Source organism: Panicum hallii, chromosome 5 (assembly GCF_002211085.1).
Source record: "Panicum hallii strain FIL2 chromosome 5, PHallii_v3.1, whole genome shotgun sequence".
Classification (NCBI taxonomy): Eukaryota; Viridiplantae; Streptophyta; class Magnoliopsida; order Poales; family Poaceae; genus Panicum; species Panicum hallii.
This window is the reverse complement of record NC_038046.1, coordinates 26,917,529-26,929,915: the sequence shown is the minus strand read 5'-3', so window position 1 is coordinate 26,929,915 and position 12,387 is coordinate 26,917,529.

Genomic DNA, 12,387 nt, shown 5'->3' with positions numbered 1-12,387 from the left:
AAAAAGTGTGCAAGGCATTTAAATTGAAGCTCAAAGATTGATAGTTCAATTTGCAACTCTGAAAAACTCTGAACTTTGGTGAATCACTGAATGCAGTGAAATTAGCAAATGTCCAGAAGGAATTTGAACTTCATGACATTTGTAGCCCTTTGTTTCCTCCACAACTTTGATTCAAAGCTCAGACATTGTTCGTGTTCAAAATTTGTCGGTCTCATGGTGGTGAAATTTTGAATAAATACCGCCCCACCCACCAGATTCATCTTCCAGATTCATCTTCTTCCTCCTGTTCTTGCTTTTGGCCAAGTTCAAGCGCTGAAGAAACTCGAGAGCAGCTCATCATCAACGATCGATTTTGAGCACCTGTTGACGGCCCTTAAATGCAAAATCTAACCGTCAACTAAAATCATGAATAAAAGAAAACACCCTTACTTACTCGAATATTTGTATCACTAACCTAGTTTCACAGATGTGTTGTCTATCAAGCCATTTCAGAGATGCAAGACCAAAATAAGAGGAAAACACGTAGATGACGCAGAAGAAGTAAATAGAAGATCCCATCTTGTGTCACACTTACAAATAGGGCCCACATGGCAGGGCAAACCGACGTACAAAGGCGACAAGCGCAAAGAATCTAGAAGAGGACCCACCAGTCAGCCAGCCACCCGAAGGGGCTAGGGGGGCCACCAGGGGGTCGGGCGAACCTAGCCTAGCTCCAGTCCAGATGCAGCTTGGCGGGAGATTCACTCTTATCCTCTTGAAGTCAATTTGCTATATTTCCAAATATACCTCCGCCGGGAACCGCCCTTGGAAGCTATGAAAGGAGGAGATGTAGGCCCTCACAAAACACACCACATTTGAAGCCTCTATTGTATGACCCGGGGCCATAGGGCTGTGTACATAATATAGTTTAAACAAGATTAAGAGATAAAGCCTGTCTTATCTCTTATTTATATTGTTTTCTACTCGTTTGAGTAGGAGATAAAGCTAGTCGGTACAGGAGGAAACTACTCGAGTTATACCCGAATACAATTCCTTGGCTGGTATTGATTAGATCCATGTAACCCTAACCTTCCGGATATATAGGGGGGCAGGGACCCCTTCAAAAATATCTCATTCTACACCCAAGGCAATACAAATCGCCACACAGGACGTAGGGTATTACGCACCTCGTGGCCCGAACCTGTCTAAGTTTTGTATTCCTTACACCTTCGAGTTTCTGATCTCGGCGTCTCCTCACCTAAACTTATCACCTTAGGCATATCCCTCGGTGGGCAGCCGGTAAAACACCAACAGCTGGCGCGCCAGGTAGGGGTGCGCAACAAAGATCCACCGGCGAACTCGATGGCATCTTTCCAGTTCACCAGGTAAGTTCCCTCTCAGGGCACGACATTTATTTTTGGCTCATGGGTTTGCATCGCAGATAGTGCAGGCAGTTTCCGTCGATTCCTCGTCGACATGAAACCAAAAACTTCTGCGGTGGGTCCCCGCAGCGACCTTGACAAGTTTGTTGATGACCTCGACGACCTGTCAAACCATGCATTCGTTGCGAGAACCGAGGTGGAGTCTGCTTCCGGCGCGACTTCATCCGGCGCTGCGGCAACCTTCCTTGGTTTGGACTCATTCCAATCTAAGGATTCGCGTAACCGATCACGACTTGGTCCACGCAATTTGGCCACTGATCTCCAGGAGGTCGATATCTCCGGGTCCCTCTCCGCATTAGAGAAGGATTTGGACTCTCTGCTCCAACTTGAAAGGCCCGAAGCCACCGCACGTCGGGGGACTTCGGGTTGTTTTGGTACCAGCGATCTGATGATCACCTCCACCCCAGAGGGGCGTTTCGTGCATTGGGAAGGCATGAAACCTTCTGATCAACTCGAGGCTGAGGATCCACTTGTAGCCCACCTCGAGCCTTTGCCTTTTCAGGAGGGCAGGCCGTTAGCCACCGTGGTGGAGGAGTCGACCGAACTAGTCGACGAGAGCTCTGAGGAGCTCATCTCCCGCCAGGTGCTGATGGCAGAAGAAGGCAAGGACGATGGTGACTTGCCCATCGATGAATTTGATGCGGTCTCTGAAGACGAAGCCACAGCCAACGCCGGTGACGAAGATGACGCCGATCGTGAGGCACGAAGGACCTCGAACAGGGCTCGCGCAGCTCGCCGAAGGAGGGTCAATGAGCGCATGCGATCCATGCATCGCGAGCTTGACGCCGAATTCGCTGCTGTAAGCGAGCGGGGCTTCCGGACTCCGATGGCCAACATCGCCAGGGTTACAGCCATACTCGAGCGCAGTAACGATCCGAACGTGCGTCAAGCACTTCGTTACGCGTAGAGGGCCTGGATTCAGCTTGATCAGCAAAACCCGGCGTCTACCCTCAGGGAGGAGCACGTGGGCGAAAGCCGAAGCCAGGCTCACAGCCGAACGGCAGGCGGCCGTCCTCGACCTCAGCGTAGCAACAACAACAACGCTCGTGGGAGTCAGGCTCCTAGCGGGAGGCAGCAGCCACCTCCAGGAGGTAACCCGCGACAGGCCAATCATCGGCCTCCTCCAGAAAGACCTGCGCCAGCATATCAATGAAGGCCGCGATGCGCGGTTCATGATCGATTCCAGGCGCAAAGTGCGCGAAGAAGTCGAGACGGAAGGTACTAATTGCAGTGACCGTTTCCTAGCTCTCTCCGCATGATTCAGCAGCTACAAGTACCCTGAGGGCTTTAAGCCGATCGGCATCACCAAGTATGATGGCAAGCAAGCTCCTCAGCAATGGCTACATTGCTACTCCACCGCCATTGAAGTAGTAGGGGGCTCCAACATCACCAAGGTCATCTACTTCCCGATGGCTTTGGACCCCACGCCGCTCACGTGGTTGGAGAGCCTGAGCAATAACTCGATCGACTCCTAGGAGCGGCTCAAGAAGGTCTTCATCGACAACTTCCAGGGGCGATCATTCGTGCAGGTACTCATCACGATCTTGCTCAGTGTAAATAGGAACGTAACAAGCTCCTACGATCCTACACACGCCGTTTCTTCAACGTCCGCGCTACCATTGCGAATATCTCGGAGGAGGACATCTTCGACTGCTTCTACAATGGCATCACCGATCCAGGCATCTACAGAGACTTCGGGCGGAACAGGCCGAAGACTGTTGCGGGACTTCATGACATGATGCACGACTGGTCCGAGCAGGAGGAGAAGATGCGGGAGCGGTTCCCGTGGCGCCAAGATGGCAATCTGAGGCGCCCTCATGACAACCGCAACGGTAAGAGCCAGCGGGACTATCCGGGTCCACCCCGAAAGCGCAAGCCAGATGATCTCATCGCGGCTGTGGATTGTCCCTCGCGAGGCAAGAAGTTGACGATGCAGGAGGAGTTTGAGAAGCTCTTGCAGAAGAAATGCCCATGGCATCCAGGTGCCAATCATGCGGCAATTGATTGTTACCACCTCCGGAGAACTTTCAGCAATTTCGGCGGTGGCAAGAAGAACAAGAAGCCCATGGACAAGGAACTCGAAGACGACGACCAAGGGGACCAAGGGCACAACCCGAAGTTCCAAAATGCTTCGAAGACCGTCAACGTCATCTTCGGGGGGGATGGAGACTTCGGTTCCAGGCAGGAACAAAAATTGCTTCTCCGGGAGATCTTGTCCATCGAGCTGGCGGCACCACGACCGCTCCGCTGGTCGGAGGTGCCCATCTCATTCTCTCGCAATGATCAGTGGACAAGCTTTTCGGAGCCCGGTAAGTTCCCCTTGGTTCTAGACCTGGTGGTGGCAGAAGTCAGGCTCACCAAGGTGCTCATCGACGGTGGGAGTGGTCTCAACCTCATCTTCGCCAGCACTTTGGGGAAAATGGGTCTGGAATTCACGGAGATGCTGGTTCCAAGCAAGTCTCCTTTTTATGGCATTGTCCTAGGTAATGCGGCGCACTCGCTTGGCATAGTGGTTCTTCCAGTCACTTTCGGCACGAGAGAGAATTACCGCACCGAGTTCATTAAATTCGAAGTTGCTAACTTCGAATCTTCTTATCATGCTATATTGGGTCGTCCGGCACTCGCCAAACTCATTGCAGTGCCGCATTATGTTTATCTGCTTATTAAGATGCTAGGACAAAGTGGGGTACTCACTCTCTGAGGCGACTTGAAGAAGTCATATGATTGCAACTAGGAGGCAATCCAATATGCTTCGACTACGCGTGTGCCAGATGCTTCAGGAGAAGTACTCGCGGCCGCGCAGCAGCTCTCCCAAGCCGGGCTGGAGATCCCTTCAAGAAAGGCCAGCAAGTCGAGCATCCAGTTGACTGGTGATGTGGCCCTCAAGTCGATCCAGCTCCAGGAGGGTGACTCATCTAAGACCGCCGTCATCGGTGCGGGCTTAGATAAAAAATAGGAACTCGCGCTCGTCCGTTTCCTTCGGGCTAATCGAGACATATTCGCGTAGAAACCAACAGATATACCAGGGGTGCCTAGGGAGCTGATCGAGCATAGTCTGAATGTACACCCAAAGGCTGTGCTCAAAAAGTAACGCCTTCGAAGATTTGCTCACGACAAGCATGAGGCCATTAGACGGGAAATAGCTAAACTCCTCGCGGCTGGCTTCATTAAAGAAGTGATTCATCCAGAGTGGATAGCTAATCCCGTCCTTGTAAGAAAAAAGAATAATGAATGGAGAATGTGTGTTGACTACACCGATCTCAACAAGTATTGCCCAAAAGATCACTTCGGGCTATCGCGCATTGATCAAGTTGTCGACTCGACGGCGGGTTGTGTACTCCTTTGTTTCCTTGATTGTTATTCAGGATATCACCAGATTACGCTCAAGGAGGAGGATCAAATCAAGACTGCGTTCATCATCCTGTTCGGGACTTACGCCTACAAAACTATGTCTTTTGGTTTGAAAAATGCAGGAGCGACTTATTAGCGTGCTATTCAAATATGCTTTGCCGATCAGCTGCATCAAAACATTGAAGCCTACGTGGATGACATGGTCATCAAGACCAGGAATCCTGATGGCCTGATTGCAGACTTGGAAGAGACGTTCAGCAGCCTACGCAGGTTTCGGTGGAAGCTCAACCCAACTAAATGCATCTTCGGAGTACCATAAGGGAAATTGCTCGGGTTCATCGTCAGCAACTGGGGAATTGAAGCTAACCCTGTGAAGATTTCGGCCATCACTGATATGGGGGCTCCGGCCACAATCAAAGATGTGCAGAAGCTCACAGGTTGTATGGCAGCCCTGAACAGGTTCTGTCAGACCCGGGGCCACGGGGCTATGTACATAACGTAGTTTAAACAGGCTTAAGAGATAAAGCCCGTCTTATCTCTTATTTACCTCATTTATCTCTTATTTAAGCCACGCACTACAATCAAGTCTCAAGCTCTAGTCGATTTTATGGCTGAGTGGAGAGAGAATCAAGTCCCGACCCCAGCCGACAAGGCAGAGCACTGGACCATGTACTTCGATGGGTCTCTTAAGCTCGACGGCGGCGGCGCTGGAGTCCTGTTTATTTCTCCACGGGGCGAACAGCTGAAGTATGTTCTCCAGATCCTTTGGGAGGTATCAAACAATGAAGCCGAGTATGAAGTCTTGCTTCATGGGCTACGTTTGGCAATATCACTAGGCATCAAGCGACTACTCGTATATGGCGATTCACTTCTTGTGGTTCAGCAAGTCAACAAAGAGTGGAACGGCAACAAGGAGATGATGGACGCTTATGTACAAGAAGTTCGCAAGCTAGAAAACAAGTTTTCCGGTCTGGAGGTTCATCATGTGTTACGGGAGCATAATGTTGGCGCAGATATACTATCCAAGCTGGGGTCTACTCGTGCACAGGTTCCAGCGGGAATCTTTGTCCAGGAGTTAAAGCAGCCATCCATCAAATCTTCACCTCAGGTAATGTCACACCCGATTTATAAAGGACATAAATCGAGCAATCATATATGCACCAGGATCAAGTCACGCATATATACAACAGAATCATCAAGATATCACAACACATATCACGAATAACATTAATATAAATCGTAAATGAATTATTTTATTACAACCGAATCAAGAATCGGTTCAAGAGTTGCGGAAGCGTAAAAGAGATACATGAAGAGTAGGGCGCCACAGGGACGTCGACTGGAGCCTAGAAGTCGTCGAAGCCGCTGACGTAGTCCTCCACGTTGCCGGGCACTGAGCAGCAGTTGAAGATATCCGAAATAGAACAGAAGAGTAGAGAGACAAGTGTGAGTACAAACTCGTACTCAACAAGTATAACACAAACTATGAGGCTCTAGGTTGGCTGACTCAACTGCATTAGCTTTTAGTCTTGGCAGATTTTATTAAAGCTATTTACTACAAGTGAATGAATTACCATAAATCCAATTGCATAATAAATTAATCAATATTAGTTAAGAACTACTGAGAACCATCCAAACCGAAACCACCCGGGGAATCTCCCTAATCAAAGGTTGATAACCCCACTAATCAAAAGGAGGATCTGGGCCGCTCATGACTGTGAGCACAGCTGATATATCAGTTTTACATTCTTGAGAGGTTGCACAACTTTACCCACAAGTCGTGAGCTACGCTAGTTGTTCGTCACACTTCCTTAGGTGTGATGGCTAGCAAGCACACTACGAGACCGTTACAAAGGATCACGTTGGTAAGGTGTAACCGCTAAGGATTCTGGATCAGCGACGATGGGGCCCACCTCCGGGGGTACAAGCACACAGCACAGACCAAGCTGGAGGAGCAGGGACCATTGAAGCTTACCACCCCTCTTGCCCACGCAGGTAAGTTACTCCCGAACCAAAATGACCTAATTAATAAGTCAAGACCGTCCCATTCCAGTCTTGTGGTTGTGCGGTTGTCCCAGGTTGTCGCTCTATGAACCGGTCCTTATGGAGAGTGGCCAACCAAGCACTAAGCACCGTGCTGGCCCCCTAAACCAAGTTTCTAACAAAAACATCTTTTAAGGAGACGTGAGCCGCTCAAGCAGACAGCACAGAGGGTCACTCTCAGGATTAAGTTGCATAAGACCATTAATCAAATTAATTAACCAGGACCAGGTGTGTTATAGCACAGCAACCTAGCACAACTAACCAAAATGCAACCCAAAGGATATATATATATATAGGATATAAAGTGGCTAGGAAATCCTTATAGGCATACAGTATTAAAATGCAGTATGAAATTGTATTAAAAGGTGATAGGAGATTTATGTTATACTTGCCTCCCTCGAAACTCTCCTGCTGCTGCTCAAACTGCTCAGAAGATGGCGGCTCCTGGTACTGGTCCAAAGGCTCCGCGTCTACTCACGATCGCAACGCCAAAACAGGGTCCAGCATATACACATACATGCAAACAAGGACAAAACATAAGAAATAGTATAACATTACATAGAAACAGCACACAAAACTATGCTAAAACTATTCTACATGTTACAACGATCGCGTGGACATAAAGAACACGTAAAACAGAGCTAAGACGCGAAATCTACGCTTGAAACAAGATCCAGGGACCTATCTGCGAGAAAAACTGGGCCACAGGGGGTTCTGGACAAAAACCAGGGACCTAAACGTAATTATAGGGTAGACACAGGGGCTAGCACATGAAAACCCGGGGCTTGGACGGCGGGCACTAAAACTGGAAAGCTTAGGGGTCTAAACGAGTAAAACAGGACTAAAACATAAATACTTTTGAACTAAAGAGTACTGCGGGTTGATTTCCCTAAAAGACAGGGGCTCTTTAGCAAGAACGCCAGGCCGAAGCGGTATCCTTTGTTTTGGATCGTCAGATCTAATGCCAACAGCTCGGATTAGATCTCTCCCGCGAAGGGGTACGCGCTCACCACGGCCGCCCGATCTAAATCGAACGGTCCGGATCTATACTTAAACGGATCTAATCCGGATCGCCCATTCTAAATCCGATGGCCCTGCCTCTCACTCAACTCGAACCGGTACGCGCGAACTTAGATGCTCGGATCTCGATCACACGGTCCAGATCAACGAGCTCCCAATCTAATCCTAGGCGTTAGCAGCGGATCGGACGGCCCAGGACAAAGGGACGCGGGGTGGCGGCGCTGGGTCGCCGGAGCTCGGCTCCCGCGGCGGCAGCTCGCCGGAGCTGGCCAATCTTGGCCCTCCGGGCTGGAATCCGGCCGGGAAACGGTTCAAGGCAGCGCGGCGCAGCATAAGTAACCCACCTAGGGTCACAGCAGGGTTTGTCGGGGCTCTGTGTGGCAAGTCCACGGGCGACGGCGGGTCCGCATGGCTCGGCCCGCCGGCGAGCGGCGTCCCAGCCTCGGGATCGACCAAGGTGCACGACATCTAATGCAAAAGAAGGAGGGGGCCGAGCTGTTGCTCACCCAGGCTCGAATAGGCCGGAAAAGCGGCGCAGGACGGCCGGAGTCGAGGACGAGCGGCGGCGCACGGACGGCGTCGGGGGAGAAGGTCGCTGAGAGCGGCCCAAGGCTCCTAACTCCACGGTGCTGCTCGGGAAGGTCCTGTGAAGGTGATGGAGAGGTCAGCAAGACCTGAGAGGTACTGGTGGCCGGCAATTGCTCGGAGGCGGCTCACCGGCGGCGACGGTTCGGGCCCAAATCCGGCGAGCGCATGGGCATGGAGAAAACTGGGATGGGCAGTGGCGGCTGAGGGAGAACGCGAGGAAGCTGTCGCGGATAATAAGGGGGGGAGGGGCGGTCCTCGGCGTGCGGGTCGCCCGGCAACGGATGCTGCGCATCCCGCGGGTCGTTGTGGTCCGACCTAATCCAAGCGCGGGCGGCTTCTAGAAAGAAGGGAGGGCTCGGGTGGCTGATCAGTGGGACCTTGCGAACGCGGGGGGGAGAGCCCCCGGGTGCGGCGGAGCGGGGCCACGGGCAGTGGCCGAGCTGCCGGCCGGCGGAGGAGGAAACAGAGGAGGGAAGGGAAAGGGGGAAGAGGATGCTGACATGGGGGCCCCAGTTGTCGGAGAGAAGAAGGAGAGGGGCGCACGTGGGCCGGGCTGGCTGTGCGTGAGAGAGGGGAAAGGGAGAGAGGGTGGAGCTCGGGCTGGGAAGGAGCTGGGCCTCGGGCGTGGCCCACGCGGGGAGGAAAGAAGAGGAGCCCGAGGGGGAAAAAAGAGAGGGGTTTTGGGCTGGGTTGGGCTGCTGCTCCCTTTCTTTCCTTTTCTTCTTTTCTTTTTCTTTTCTACACTCAAACCATTCAAACAAATCTATTTGAATTCAAATAAATTTGAATTCAAACCCTATAAACTCAACACAAGAAAAATAATGCTCCAGCATGAATGCACAAACATGTTGACCTTATAATTAATTTTACTTTCTTGTGTTATAAATTGCTTTAAATGCCACAAAGATTAAGGAAAAGCCTGGAAATTTCATTTGAGCCAAAATAAATTCATTAAAATTAGGGAAAATTACATTAGGGTGTTACAAACCTACCCCCCTTACAGGAATCTCGTCCCGAGATTCGGATAGGCTAGCTAGCAAAGAGATCGGGGTATGTCTTCCTTAGCTCATCCTCTCGCTCCCAAGTAGCTTCGTCCTCTGTGTGATGACTCCACTGAACACGGCACATCTTGATCTTCTTGTTTCTGGTAACTCTCTCGGATGTCTCGAGAATCTTCACCAGATGCTCGGTGTAAGTCAGATCTTCCTGTATATCCAACCCTTCTAACGGCGCTTGCTCTTCTGGCACCCTCAAGCACTTCTTCAGCTGAGACACGTGAAACACATGATGCACCCCTGAGAGGTTGGGAGGCAACTCCAAGCGATATGCCACTTCACCTTTCCGTTCCAACACCTTGAACGGGCCAATATATCGAGGGGCTAACTTCCCTCTCACATTAAACCTGCGGATTCCTCTCATCGGCGAGACCTTCAGATATACATGATCACCCACTGCAAAGGTCAAATCTCGGCGACGAACATCCGCGTAACTCTTCTGACGAGTCTGAGCGACCCTCAGATTCTCTCGCACCTGCTGTACCAACTGTTCTGCCTCCTCAACAATATCCGGACCAAATACCTGCCTCTCGCCAATCTGATCCCAATACAGCGGAGTCCTGCACTTCCGACCATACAGGGCCTCGAAAGGAGATTTCTTCAGACTGGCCTGATAATTGTTGTTATACAAAAACTCTGCATACAGCAGGCATTTATCCCAGCTGGTACCATACTGAATAGCGCAGGCTCGAAGCATATCCTCCAACACTTGGTTGGTTCTTTCTGTCTGCCGATCTGTCTGAGGATGATAAGCAGTGCTGAAACGCAGCTTCGTATCCAACGAATCATGCAACTGCTCCCAGAACCGTGAAGTGAACTGAGATCCTCAATCAGATATAATTTTCTTCGGAACACCATGCAGACAGACGATTCTGGAGATGTACAACTCTGCGAGTCTAGCGCCGGAGTAAGTAGTGTTCACCGGAATGAAGTGAGCAATCTTCGTCAACCGATCCACTACTACCCATATGGAGTTGTACCCTTTTTGAGTACGAGGCAATCCCACAATGAAGTCCATAGTGATCTCCTCCCATTTCCACTCTGGAATCTTCAATGGCTGCAATAGACCTGCAGGTCTCTGATGCTCTGCCTTGACACGCTGACAAGTGTCACAGATAGCCACGTACTCCGCAACGGAACGTTTCATTCCATACCACCAGAATCGTTCCTTGACATGATAATACATCTTCGTGCTGCCAGGATGAATAGAATACGCTGTATCATGAGCCTCACTCAGAATCAACTTCCTGAGATCTGCTACATCCGGCACACTTATACGACCCTTGTACCACAAGGTACCCTGATCATCCTCTCTGAAATGAGTGGCTTTGCCAATCTTGAGCAACTCACGAATCTCCTGCAGCTTCTTATCTTCCTTCTGATGCTGCCTGATCTCTGCCTCTAATGTGGGTTCTGCCTCGAATGATGCACTTGAGGTGTGATGCAAGAAACCCAGGCTCAACTGCTCAAACTCCTCACATAACTCCTGAGGCATCTGAAAAGCCACGGCCATGTTAACATAGCTCTTCCTGCTCAGAGCATTTGTCACAACATTAGCCTTGCCCGGATGATAGTGAATCTCCAGGTCATAATCCTTGACCAACTCTAGCCATCTTCGCTGCCGCATGTTCAGCTCACTCTGAGTGAAAATATACTTGAAGCTCTTGTGATCGGTGTAAATATCACACCTCTGCCCAAACAAGTAATGCCTCCATATCTTCAGAGCATACACAACTGCGGCTAACTCCAGATCATGAGTGGGATAATTTAGCTCGTGCCGGCGCAACTGCAGCGAAGCATAAGCTATCACTCCGCCTTCCTGCATCAGGACGCAACCAAGACCATCCCTCGAAGCATCACAATACACTGTGAACCTCTTGCTCTGGTCTGGCAGAGTAAGGACTGGCGCCGTAGTCAACCTCTTCTTCAGCTCCTCGAAGGCCTTCTGACGCTCATCAGTCCAAAAGAAATCCACACCCTTCTCCAGGAAGGAAGTCAAAGGCTTCGCAATCTTGGAGAAATTCTCGATGAACCTCCGATAATAACCTGCTAAGCCCAGAAAAGAGCGGACTTCCTTCACTGTCTGCGGTACAACCCAGTCAAGCACATCCTTCACCTTCCCGAGATCCACAGCAATACCTCCCTTGGAGATAACATGACCGAGGAATGGAACCTCGTCAATCCAGAACTCGCACTTGCTGAGCTTGGCGTACAGCTTGTGCTCTCTGAGCCTCTGCAACACAAGCCTCAGATGTTTCTCATGCCCTGCTTCTGACTTGGAATATATCAGGATATCATCAATGAATATCACCACAAAGGTGTCCAGATAATCCATGAAAACCTTGTTCATCAAATGCATGAAGAAAGCCGGAGCATTGGTTAAGCCAAAGGACATGACCGTATACTCGTATAGCCCATACTTGCAAGTGAATGCCATCTTCGGGATATCCTCGGAATGAATCTTCAGCTGATGATAACCCGAACGCAGATCAATCTTCGAGAACACACAAGCGCCCTGAAGCTGATCGAAGAGATCCTCAATACGCGGCAATGGATGCTTGTTCTTGATGGTGACTGCATTCAGATCCCGATAATCGACGCACATCCTCTTCGCGCCATCCTTCTTCTCTACGAGCAATACAGGAAAAGCCCAAGGAGAGAAACTGCGACGGATATAGCCCTTGGCTAGCAACTCGTCGACAGTCTTCTTAACTTCTTCATGTTCAACGGGTGCCATACGATAGGGCCTCTTAGCAATAGGAGCTGTGCCAGGCAAGAGATCAATAGAAAACTCAATGTCACGATCAGGCGGCATACCTGGCAAATCATCCGGAAAGACATCCGGGAATTCAGACACCACGCGAATACCATCCGTGGGTCTATCCTCCATCTGATGAAGAAATCCAGAA